General features: G+C 47.2%; 24 non-coding genes across 24 annotated transcripts; all 24 read right to left on the bottom strand.

The window, feature by feature from the left end:
• Positions 1 to 81: 81 nt before the first annotated feature.
• LOC133016627 (U5 spliceosomal RNA) lies at positions 82 to 194 on the bottom strand. Its single transcript, XR_009681991.1, has one exon. It is a non-coding gene; the product is annotated as a U5 spliceosomal RNA (small nuclear RNA).
• Positions 195 to 492: 298 nt separating this feature from the next.
• Positions 493 to 684, bottom strand: LOC133016209 (U2 spliceosomal RNA). The gene has a single exon (XR_009681603.1). It is a non-coding gene; the product is annotated as a U2 spliceosomal RNA (small nuclear RNA).
• A 181-nt stretch (positions 685 to 865) lies between these two features.
• On the bottom strand, positions 866 to 977 carry LOC133016522 (U5 spliceosomal RNA). The gene has a single exon (XR_009681891.1). It is a non-coding gene; the product is annotated as a U5 spliceosomal RNA (small nuclear RNA).
• Positions 978 to 1275: 298 nt separating this feature from the next.
• On the bottom strand, positions 1276 to 1467 carry LOC133016389 (U2 spliceosomal RNA). Its single transcript, XR_009681772.1, has one exon. It is a non-coding gene; the product is annotated as a U2 spliceosomal RNA (small nuclear RNA).
• A 180-nt stretch (positions 1468 to 1647) lies between these two features.
• On the bottom strand, positions 1648 to 1760 carry LOC133016908 (U5 spliceosomal RNA). Its single transcript, XR_009682259.1, has one exon. It is a non-coding gene; the product is annotated as a U5 spliceosomal RNA (small nuclear RNA).
• Positions 1761 to 2057: 297 nt separating this feature from the next.
• On the bottom strand, positions 2058 to 2249 carry LOC133016399 (U2 spliceosomal RNA). Its single transcript, XR_009681782.1, has one exon. It is a non-coding gene; the product is annotated as a U2 spliceosomal RNA (small nuclear RNA).
• A 180-nt stretch (positions 2250 to 2429) lies between these two features.
• Positions 2430 to 2542, bottom strand: LOC133016961 (U5 spliceosomal RNA). Its single transcript, XR_009682310.1, has one exon. It is a non-coding gene; the product is annotated as a U5 spliceosomal RNA (small nuclear RNA).
• Positions 2543 to 2840: 298 nt separating this feature from the next.
• Positions 2841 to 3032, bottom strand: LOC133016329 (U2 spliceosomal RNA). The gene has a single exon (XR_009681716.1). It is a non-coding gene; the product is annotated as a U2 spliceosomal RNA (small nuclear RNA).
• Positions 3033 to 3212: 180 nt separating this feature from the next.
• On the bottom strand, positions 3213 to 3325 carry LOC133016537 (U5 spliceosomal RNA). Its single transcript, XR_009681905.1, has one exon. It is a non-coding gene; the product is annotated as a U5 spliceosomal RNA (small nuclear RNA).
• A 298-nt stretch (positions 3326 to 3623) lies between these two features.
• On the bottom strand, positions 3624 to 3815 carry LOC133016280 (U2 spliceosomal RNA). Its single transcript, XR_009681669.1, has one exon. It is a non-coding gene; the product is annotated as a U2 spliceosomal RNA (small nuclear RNA).
• Positions 3816 to 3995: 180 nt separating this feature from the next.
• Positions 3996 to 4108, bottom strand: LOC133016924 (U5 spliceosomal RNA). The gene has a single exon (XR_009682275.1). It is a non-coding gene; the product is annotated as a U5 spliceosomal RNA (small nuclear RNA).
• A 298-nt stretch (positions 4109 to 4406) lies between these two features.
• LOC133016359 (U2 spliceosomal RNA) lies at positions 4407 to 4598 on the bottom strand. Its single transcript, XR_009681744.1, has one exon. It is a non-coding gene; the product is annotated as a U2 spliceosomal RNA (small nuclear RNA).
• A 180-nt stretch (positions 4599 to 4778) lies between these two features.
• LOC133016626 (U5 spliceosomal RNA) lies at positions 4779 to 4891 on the bottom strand. Its single transcript, XR_009681990.1, has one exon. It is a non-coding gene; the product is annotated as a U5 spliceosomal RNA (small nuclear RNA).
• A 297-nt stretch (positions 4892 to 5188) lies between these two features.
• LOC133016419 (U2 spliceosomal RNA) lies at positions 5189 to 5380 on the bottom strand. Its single transcript, XR_009681801.1, has one exon. It is a non-coding gene; the product is annotated as a U2 spliceosomal RNA (small nuclear RNA).
• Positions 5381 to 5560: 180 nt separating this feature from the next.
• LOC133016535 (U5 spliceosomal RNA) lies at positions 5561 to 5673 on the bottom strand. The gene has a single exon (XR_009681904.1). It is a non-coding gene; the product is annotated as a U5 spliceosomal RNA (small nuclear RNA).
• A 298-nt stretch (positions 5674 to 5971) lies between these two features.
• On the bottom strand, positions 5972 to 6163 carry LOC133016279 (U2 spliceosomal RNA). Its single transcript, XR_009681668.1, has one exon. It is a non-coding gene; the product is annotated as a U2 spliceosomal RNA (small nuclear RNA).
• A 180-nt stretch (positions 6164 to 6343) lies between these two features.
• LOC133016923 (U5 spliceosomal RNA) lies at positions 6344 to 6456 on the bottom strand. Its single transcript, XR_009682274.1, has one exon. It is a non-coding gene; the product is annotated as a U5 spliceosomal RNA (small nuclear RNA).
• Positions 6457 to 6754: 298 nt separating this feature from the next.
• LOC133016358 (U2 spliceosomal RNA) lies at positions 6755 to 6946 on the bottom strand. The gene has a single exon (XR_009681743.1). It is a non-coding gene; the product is annotated as a U2 spliceosomal RNA (small nuclear RNA).
• Positions 6947 to 7126: 180 nt separating this feature from the next.
• Positions 7127 to 7239, bottom strand: LOC133016625 (U5 spliceosomal RNA). The gene has a single exon (XR_009681989.1). It is a non-coding gene; the product is annotated as a U5 spliceosomal RNA (small nuclear RNA).
• A 297-nt stretch (positions 7240 to 7536) lies between these two features.
• On the bottom strand, positions 7537 to 7728 carry LOC133016418 (U2 spliceosomal RNA). Its single transcript, XR_009681800.1, has one exon. It is a non-coding gene; the product is annotated as a U2 spliceosomal RNA (small nuclear RNA).
• A 180-nt stretch (positions 7729 to 7908) lies between these two features.
• On the bottom strand, positions 7909 to 8021 carry LOC133016623 (U5 spliceosomal RNA). The gene has a single exon (XR_009681987.1). It is a non-coding gene; the product is annotated as a U5 spliceosomal RNA (small nuclear RNA).
• Positions 8022 to 8319: 298 nt separating this feature from the next.
• On the bottom strand, positions 8320 to 8511 carry LOC133017362 (U2 spliceosomal RNA). Its single transcript, XR_009682677.1, has one exon. It is a non-coding gene; the product is annotated as a U2 spliceosomal RNA (small nuclear RNA).
• Positions 8512 to 8691: 180 nt separating this feature from the next.
• LOC133016622 (U5 spliceosomal RNA) lies at positions 8692 to 8804 on the bottom strand. Its single transcript, XR_009681986.1, has one exon. It is a non-coding gene; the product is annotated as a U5 spliceosomal RNA (small nuclear RNA).
• Positions 8805 to 9102: 298 nt separating this feature from the next.
• On the bottom strand, positions 9103 to 9294 carry LOC133016341 (U2 spliceosomal RNA). Its single transcript, XR_009681727.1, has one exon. It is a non-coding gene; the product is annotated as a U2 spliceosomal RNA (small nuclear RNA).
• Positions 9295 to 9411: the final 117 nt, after the last annotated feature.

Raw genomic sequence — 9411 nt, 5'->3', positions numbered from 1 at the left:
CACCTCCGCCCGAGCTCTCCTTTGTGGACGCTTGATTTCTGACCTAGACAGCTCTTTGACTTTTCACAATTTCAAAAGGCTCAGCCATGAAGCAAAGCCTGCCAAAAATATATTCAACTCATGTTTGTTCCTCTCCACGGAAGTCTTTAGTAAAAGGCGAAAGACTTGTGCGTTATGAAGAGAAACCAGAGTCAGCATGGCCCTGTGTTGGAGAGCAGCGGTGGAGCCTCTCGGTCACATTCACCACCTTCACGGTAGGCCTTTTCTTTCCGCATGTCAGAGCCCAGTATGCAACATTCCCACCCCGCCCCCATCTGGCAACCAAAATTATACACGTCTTTATTAGCTCCTGCCCTGACTACTGTGATTGGCTTTTAAGCCTGTTTAAGCGATAGATCCCTGAACCACTTACATTGGGTCCAAATAGCTGACTCTGGTTTCTCACCAAGTCTCCCAGCAGGTCTTGAGTGTTTGCTTTTCTACAGGGTAACAACAGAGTGCACCATTCCCAGCGGCACTGCAATGCTAGGTCGATGCGTGGAGAGAAGGGAGCAAGCTCCACATTTCTGCTCCTCTTGCCAAAAATCTGCTTAATATGTAGTCCTCATATAGAGGACATATCAGATATTAAACTGATAAGAACAGATACTACACTTGATCTTAGCCAAAAGGCCGAGAAGCGATAATCCCCAAGTGTTGGATGTCCACGCCAGGCTCTTGGCACAAATCTCACTTGATATGGTGCCACATTTGGAGGTGTGCATAACGATGGCTGCTGCTTATCACCTCCGCCCGAGCTCTCCTTTGTGGACGCTTGATTTCTGACCTAGACAGCTCTTTGACTTTTCACAATTTCAAAAGGCTCAGCCATTAAGCAAAGCCTGCCAAAAATATATTCAACTCATGTTTGTTCCTCTCCACGGAAGTCTTTAGTAAAAGGCGAAAGACTTGTGCGTTATGAAGAGAAACCAGAGTCAGCATGGCCCTGTGTTGGAGAGCAGCGGTGGAGCCTCTCGGTCACATTCACCACCTTTACGGTAGGCCTTTTCTTTCCGCATGTCAGAGCCCAGTATGCAACATTCCCACCCCGCCCCCATTTGGCAACCAAAATTATACACGTCTTTATTTGCTCCTGCCCTGACTACTGTGATTGGCTTTTAAGCCTGTTTAAGCGATAGATCCCTGAACCACTTACATTGGGTCCAAATAGCAGACTCTGGTTTCTCACCAAGTCTCCCAGCAGGTCTTGAGTGTTTGCTTTTCTACAGGGTAAGAACAGAGTGCACCGTTCCCAGCGGCACTGCAATGCTAGGTCGATGCGTGGAGAGAAGGGAGCAAGCTCCACATTTCTGCTCCTCTTTCCAAAAATCTACTTAATATGTAGTCCTCATATAGACGACATATCAGATATTAAACTGATAAGAACAGATACTACACTTGATCTTAGCCAGAAGGCCGAGAAGCGATAATCCCCAAGTGTTGGATGTCCACGCCAGGCTCTTGGCACAAATCTCACTTGAGATGGTGCCACATTTGGAGGTGTGCATAACGATGGCTGCTGCTTATCACCTCCGCCCGAGCTCTCCTTTGTGGACGCTTGATTACTGACCTAGACAGCTCTTTGACTTTTCACAATTTCAAAAGGCTCAGCCATGAAGCAAAGCCTGCCAAAAATATATTCAACTCATGTTTGTTCCTCTCCACAGAAGTCTTTAGTAAAAGGCGAAAGACTTGTGCGTTATGAAGAGAAACCAGAGTCAGCAAGGCCCTGTGTTGGAGAGCAGCGGTGGAGCCTCTCAGTCACATTCACCACCTTTACGGTAGATCTTTTCTTTCCGCATTTCAGAGCCCAGTATGCAACATTCCCACCCCGCCCCCATTTGGCAACCAAAATTATACACGTCTTTATTAGCTCCTGCCTTGACTACTGTGATTGGCTTTTAAGCCTGTTTAAGCGATTGATCCCTGAACCATTACATTGGGTGAAAATAGCTGACTCTGGTTTCTCACCAAGTCTCCCAGCAGGTCTTGAGTGTCTGCTTTTCTACAGGGTAAGAACAGAGTGCACCGTTCCCAGCGGCACTGCAATGCTAGGTTGATGCGTGTAGAGAAGGGAGCAAGCTCCACATTTCTGCTCCTCTTGCCAAAAATCTGCTTAATATGTAGTCCTCATATAGAGGACATATCAGATATTAAACTGATAAGAACAGATACTACACTTGATCTTAGCCAAAAGGCCGAGAAGCGATAATCCCCAAGTGTTGGATGTCCACGCCAGGCTCTTGGCACAAATCTCACTTGAGATGGTGCCACATTTGGAGGTGTGCATAACGATGGCTGCTGCTTATCACCTCCGCCCGAGCTCTCCTTTGTGGACGCTTGATTTCTGACCTAGACAGCTCTTTGACTTTTCACAATTTCAAAAGGCTCAGCCATGAAGCAAAGCCTGCCAAAAATATATTCAACTCATGTTTGTTCCTCTCCACGGAAGTCTTTAGTAAAAGGCGAAACACTTGTGCGTTATGAAGAGAAACCAGAGTCAGCATGGCCCTGTGTTGGAGAGCAGCGGTGGAGCCTCTCGGTCACATTCACCACCTTTACGGTAGGCCTTTTCTTTCCGCATGTCAGAGCCCAGTATGCAACATTCCCACCCCGCCCCCATCTGGCAACCAAAATTATACACGTCTTTATTAGCTCCTGCCCTGACTACTGTGATTGGCTTTTAAGCCTGTTTAAGCGATAGATCCCTGAACCACTTACATTGGGTCCAAATAACTGACTCTGGTTTCTCACCAAGTCTCCCAGCAGGTCTTGAGTGTTTGCTTTTCTACAGGGTAAGAACAGAGTGCACCGTTCCCAGCGGCACTGCAATGCTAGGTCGATGCGTGGAGAGAAGGGAGCAAGCTCCACATTTCTGCTCCTCTTGCCAAAAATCTGCTTAATATGTAGTCTTCATATAGAGGACATATCAGATATTAAACTGATAAGAACAGATACTACACTTGATCTTAGCCAAAAGGCCGAGAAGCGATAATCCCCAAGTGTTGGATGTCCACGCCACGCTCTTGGCACAAATCTCACTTGATATGGTGCCACATTTGGAGGTGTGCATAACGATGGCTGCTGCTTATCACCTCCGCCCGAGCTCTCCTTTGTGGACGCTTGATTTCTGACCTAGACAGCTCTTTGACTTTTCACAATTTCAAAAGGATCAGCCATGAAACAAAGCCTGCCAAAAATATATTCAACTCATGTTTGTTCCTCTCCACGGAAGTCTTTAGTAAAAGGCGAAAGACTTGTGCGTTATGAAGAGAAACCAGAGTCAGCATGGACCTGTGTTGGAGAGCAGCGGTGGAGCCTCTCGGTCACGTTCACCACCTTCACGGTAGGCCTTTTCTTTCCGCATGTCAGAGCCCAGTATGCAACATTCCCACCCCGCCCCCATCTGGCAACCAAAATTATACACGTCTTTATTAGCTCCTGCCCTGACTACTGTGATTGGCTTTTAAGCCTGTTTAAGCGATAGATCCCTGAACCACTTACATTGGGTCCAAATAGCTGACTCTGGTTTCTCACCAAGTCTCCCAGCAGGTCTTGAGTGTTTGCTTTTCTACAGGGTAAGAACAGAGTGCACCGTTCCCAGCGGCACTGCAATGCTAGGTCGATGCGTGGAGAGAAGGGAGCAAGCTCCACATTTCTGCTCCTCTTGCCTAAAATCTGCTTAATATGTAGTCCTCATATAGAGGACATATCAGATATTAAACTGATAAGAACAGATACTACACTTGATCTTAGCCAAAAGGCCGAGAAGCGATAATCCCCAAGTGTTGGATGTCCACGCCAGGCTCTTGGCACAAATCTCAATTGAGATGGTGCCACATTTGGAAGTGTGCATAACGATGGCTGCTGCTTATCACCTCCGCCCGAGCTCTCCTTTGTGGACGCTTGATTTCTGACCTAGACAGCTCTTTGACTTTTCACAATTTCAAAAGGCTCAGCCATGAAGCAAAGCCTGCCAAAAATATATTCAACTCATGTTTGTTCCTCTCCACGGTAGTCTTTAGTAAAAGGCGAAAGACTTGTGCGTTATGAAGAGAAACCAGAGTCAGCATGGCCCTGTGTTGGAGAGCAGCGGTGGAGACTCTCGGTCACATTCACCACCTTCACGGTACGCCTTTTCTTTCCGCATGTCAGAGCCCAGTATGCAACATTCCCACCCCGCCCCCATCTGGCAACCAAAATTATACACGTCTTTATTAGCTCCTGCCCTGACTACTGTGATTGGCTTTTAAGCCTGTTTAAGCGATAGATCCCTGAACCACTTACATTGGGTCCAAATAGCTGACTCTGGTTTCTCACCAAGTCTACCAGCAGGTCTTGAGTGTTTGCTTTTCTACAGGATAAGAACAGAGTGCACCGTTCCCAGCGGCACTGCAATGCTAGGTCAATGCGTGGAGAGAAGGGAGCAAGCTCCACATTTCTGCTCCTCTTTCCAAAAATCTGCTTAATATGTAGTCCTCATATAGACGACATATCAGATATTAAACTGATAAGAACAGATACTACACTTGATCTTAGCCAAAAGGCCGAGAAGCGATAATCCCCAAGTGTTGGATGTCCACGCCAGGCTCTTGGCACAAATCTCACTTGAAATGGTGCCACATTTGGAGGTGTGCATAACGATGGCTGCTGCTTATCACCTCCGCCCGAGCTCTCCTTTGTGGACGCTTGATTTCTGACCTAGACAGCTCTTTGACTTTTCACAATTTCAAAAGGCTCAGCCATGAAGCAAAGCCTGCCAAAAATATATTCAACTCATGTTTGTTCCTCTCCACGGAAGTCTTTAGTAAAAGGCGAAAGACTTGTGCGTTATGAAGAGAAACCAGAGTCATCATGGCTCTGTGTTGGAGAGCAGCGGTGGAGCCTCTCGGTCACATTCACCACCTTTAGGTAGGCCTTTTCTTTCCGCATGTCAGAGCCCAGTATGCAACATTCCCACCCCGCCCCCATCTGGCAACCAAAATTATACACGTCTTTATTAGCTCCTGCCCTGACTACTGTGATTGGCTTTTAAGCCTGTTTAAGCAATAGATCCCTGAACCACTTACATTGGGTCCAAATAGCTGACTCTGGTTTCTCACCAAGTCTCCCAGCAGGTCTTGAGTGTTTGCTTTTCTACAGGGTAAGAACAGAGTGCACCGTTCCCAGCGGCACTGCAATGCTAGGTCGATGCGTGGAGAGAAGGGAGCAAGCTCCACATTTCTGCTCCTCTTGCCAAAAATCTGCTTAATATGTAGTCCTCATATAGAGGACATATCAGATATTAAACTGATAAGAACAGATACTACACTTGATCTTAGCCAAAAGGCCGAGCAGCGATAATCCCCAAGTGTTGGATGTCCACGCCAGGCTCTTGGCACAAATCTCACTTGAGATGGTGCCACATAGGGAGGTGTGCATAACGATGGCTGCTGCTTATCACCTCCGCCCGAGCTCTCCTTTGTGGACGCTTGATTTCTGACCTAGACAGCTCTTTGACTTTTCACAATTTCAAAAGGATCAGCCATGAAACAAAGCCTGCCAAAAATATATTCAACTCATGTTTGTTCCTCTCCACGGAAGTCTTTAGTAAAAGGCGAAAGACTTGTGCGTTATGAAGAGAAACCAGAGTCAGCATGGACCTGTGTTGGAGAGCAGCGGTGGAGCCTCTCGGTCACGTTCACCACCTTCACGGTAGGCCTTTTCTTTCCGCATGTCAGAGCCCAGTATGCAACATTCCCACCCCGCCCCCATCTGGCAACCAAAATTATACACGTCTTTATTAGCTCCTGCCCTGACTACTGTGATTGGCTTTTAAGCCTGTTTAAGCGATAGATCCCTGAACCACTTACATTGGGTCCAAATAGCTGACTCTGGTTTCTCACCAAGTCTCCCAGCAGGTCTTGAGTGTTTGCTTTTCTACAGGGTAAGAACAGAGTGCACCGTTCCCAGCGGCACTGCAATGCTAGGTCGATGCGTGGAGAGAAGGGAGCAAGCTCCACATTTCTGCTCCTCTTGCCTAAAATCTGCTTAATATGTAGTCCTCATATAGAGGACATATCAGATATTAAACTGATAAGAACAGATACTACACTTGATCTTAGCCAAAAGGCCGAGAAGCGATAATCCCCAAGTGTTGGATGTCCACGCCAGGCTCTTGGCACAAATCTCAATTGAGATGGTGCCACATTTGGAAGTGTGCATAACGATGGCTGCTGCTTATCACCTCCGCCCGAGCTCTCCTTTGTGGACGCTTGATTTCTGACCTAGACAGCTCTTTGACTTTTCACAATTTCAAAAGGCTCAGCCATGAAGCAAAGCCTGCCAAAAATATATTCAACTCATGTTTGTTCCTCTCCACGGTAGTCTTTAGTAAAAGGCGAAAGACTTGTGCGTTATGAAGAGAAACCAGAGTCAGCATGGCCCTGTGTTGGAGAGCAGCGGTGGAGACTCTCGGTCACATTCACCACCTTCACGGTACGCCTTTTCTTTCCGCATGTCAGAGCCCAGTATGCAACATTCCCACCCCGCCCCCATCTGGCAACCAAAATTATACACGTCTTTATTAGCTCCTGCCCTGACTACTGTGATTGGCTTTTAAGCCTGTTTAAGCGATAGATCCCTGAACCACTTACATTGGGTCCAAATAGCTGACTCTGGTTTCTCACCAAGTCTACCAGCAGGTCTTGAGTGTTTGCTTTTCTACAGGATAAGAACAGAGTGCACCGTTCCCAGCGGCACTGCAATGCTAGGTCAATGCGTGGAGAGAAGGGAGCAAGCTCCACATTTCTGCTCCTCTTTCCAAAAATCTGCTTAATATGTAGTCCTCATATAGACGACATATCAGATATTAAACTGATAAGAACAGATACTACACTTGATCTTAGCCAAAAGGCCGAGAAGCGATAATCCCCAAGTGTTGGATGTCCACGCCAGGCTCTTGGCACAAATCTCACTTGAAATGGTGCCACATTTGGAGGTGTGCATAACGATGGCTGCTGCTTATCACCTCCGCCCGAGCTCTCCTTTGTGGACGCTTGATTTCTGACCTAGACAGCTCTTTGACTTTTCACAATTTCAAAAGGCTCAGCCATGAAGCAAAGCCTGCCAAAAATATATTCAACTCATGTTTGTTCCTCTCCACGGAAGTCTTTAGTAAAAGGCGAAAGACTTGTGCGTTATGAAGAGAAACCAGAGTCATCATGGCTCTGTGTTGGAGAGCAGCGGTGGAGCCTCTCGGTCACATTCACCACCTTTAGGTAGGCCTTTTCTTTCCGCATGTCAGAGCCCAGTATGCAACATTCCCACCCCGCCCCCATCTGGCAACCAAAATTATACACGTCTTTATTAGCTCCTGCCCTGACTACTGTGATTGGCTTTTAAGCCTGTTTAAGCAATAGATCCCTGAACCACTTACATTGGGTCCAAATAGCTGACTCTGGTTTCTCACCAAGTCTCCCAGCAGGTCTTGAGTGTTTGCTTTTCTACAGGGTAAGAACAGAGTGCACCGTTCCCAGCGGCACTGCAATGCTAGGTCGATGCGTGGAGAGAAGGGAGCAAGCTCCACATTTCTGCTCCTCTTGCCAAAAATCTGCTTAATATGTAGTCCTCATATAGAGGACATATCAGATATTAAACTGATAAGAACAGATACTACACTTGATCTTAGCCAAAAGGCCGAGCAGCGATAATCCCCAAGTGTTGGATGTCCACGCCAGGCTCTTGGCACAAATCTCACTTGAGATGGTGCCACATAGGGAGGTGTGCATAACGATGGCTGCTGCTTATCACCTCCGCCCGAGCTCTCCTTTGTGGACGCTTGATTTCTGACCTAGACAGCTCTTTGACTTTTCACAATTTCAAAAGGCTCAGCCATGAAGCAAAGCCTGCCAAAAATATATTCAACTCATGTTTGTTCCTCTCCACGGAAGTCTTTAGTAAAAGGCGAAAGACTTGTGCGTTATGAAGAGAAACCAGAGTCAGCATGGACCTGTGTTGGAGAGCAGCGGTGGAGCCTCTCGGTCACGTTCACCACCTTCACGGTAGGCCTTTTCTTTCCGCATGTCAGAGCCCAGTATGCAACATTCCCACCCCGCCCCCATCTGGCAACCAAAATTATACACGTCTTTATTAGCTCCTGCCCTGACTACTGTGATTGGCTTTTAAGCCTGTTTAAGCAATAGATCCCTGAACCACTTACATTGGGTCCAAATAGCTGACTCTGGTTTCTCACCAAGTCTCCCAGCAGGTCTTGAGTGTTTGCTTTTCTACAGGGTAAGAACAGAGTGCACCGTTCCCAGCGGCACTGCAATGCTAGGTCGATGCGTGGAGAGAAGGGAGCAAGCTCCACATTTCTGCTCCTCTTGCCAAAAATCTGCTTAATATGTAGTCCTCATATAGAGGACATATCAGATATTAAACTGATAAGAACAGATACTACACTTGATCTTAGCCAAAAGGCCGAGAAGCGATAATCCCCAAGTGTTGGATGTCCACGCCAGGCTCTTGGCACAAATCTCACTTGAGATGGTGCCACATAGGGAGGTGTGCATAACGATGGCTGCTGCTTATCACCTCCGCCCGAGCTCTCCTTTGTGGACGCTTGATTTCTGACCTAGACAGCTCTTTGACTTTTCACAATTTCAAAAGGCTCAGCCATGAAGCAAAGCCTGCCAAAAATATATTCAACTCATGTTTGTTCCTCTCCACGGAAGTCTTTAGTAAAAGGCGAAAGACTTGTGCGTTATGAAGAGAAACCAGAGTCAGCATGGCCCTGTGTTGGAGAGCAGCGATGGAGCCTCTCGGTCACATTCACCACCTTCACGGTAGGCCTTTTCTTTCCGCATGTCAGAGCCCAGTATGCAACATTCCCACCCCGCCCCCATCTGGCAACCAAAATTATACACGTCTTTATTAGCTCCTGCCCTGACTACTGTGATTGGCTTTTAAGCCTGTTTAAGCGATAGATCCCTGAACCACTTACATTGGGTCCAAATAGCTGACTCTGGTTTCTCACCAAGTCTACCAGCAGGTCTTGAGTGTTTGCTTTTCTACAGGGTAAGAACAGACTGCACCGTTCCCAGCGGCACTGCAATGCTAGGTCGATGCGTGGAGAGAAGGGAGCAAGCTCCACATTTCTGATCCTCTTGCCAAAAATCTGCTTAATATGTAGTCCTCATATAGAGGACATATCAGATATTAAACTGATAAGAACAGATACTACACTTGATCTTAGCCAAAAGGCCGAGAAGCGATAATCCCCAAGTGTTGGATGTCCACGCCAGGCTCTTGGCACAAATCTCACTTGATATGGTGCCACATTTGGAGGTGTGCATAACGATGGCTGCTGCTTATCACCTCCGCCCGAGCTCT

The sequence above is a fragment of the Limanda limanda genome, chromosome 12 (genome assembly GCF_963576545.1).
Source record: "Limanda limanda chromosome 12, fLimLim1.1, whole genome shotgun sequence".
Taxonomy (NCBI): domain Eukaryota; kingdom Metazoa; phylum Chordata; class Actinopteri; order Pleuronectiformes; family Pleuronectidae; genus Limanda; species Limanda limanda.
This window is presented reverse-complemented; position numbering and strand designations above follow the sequence as displayed.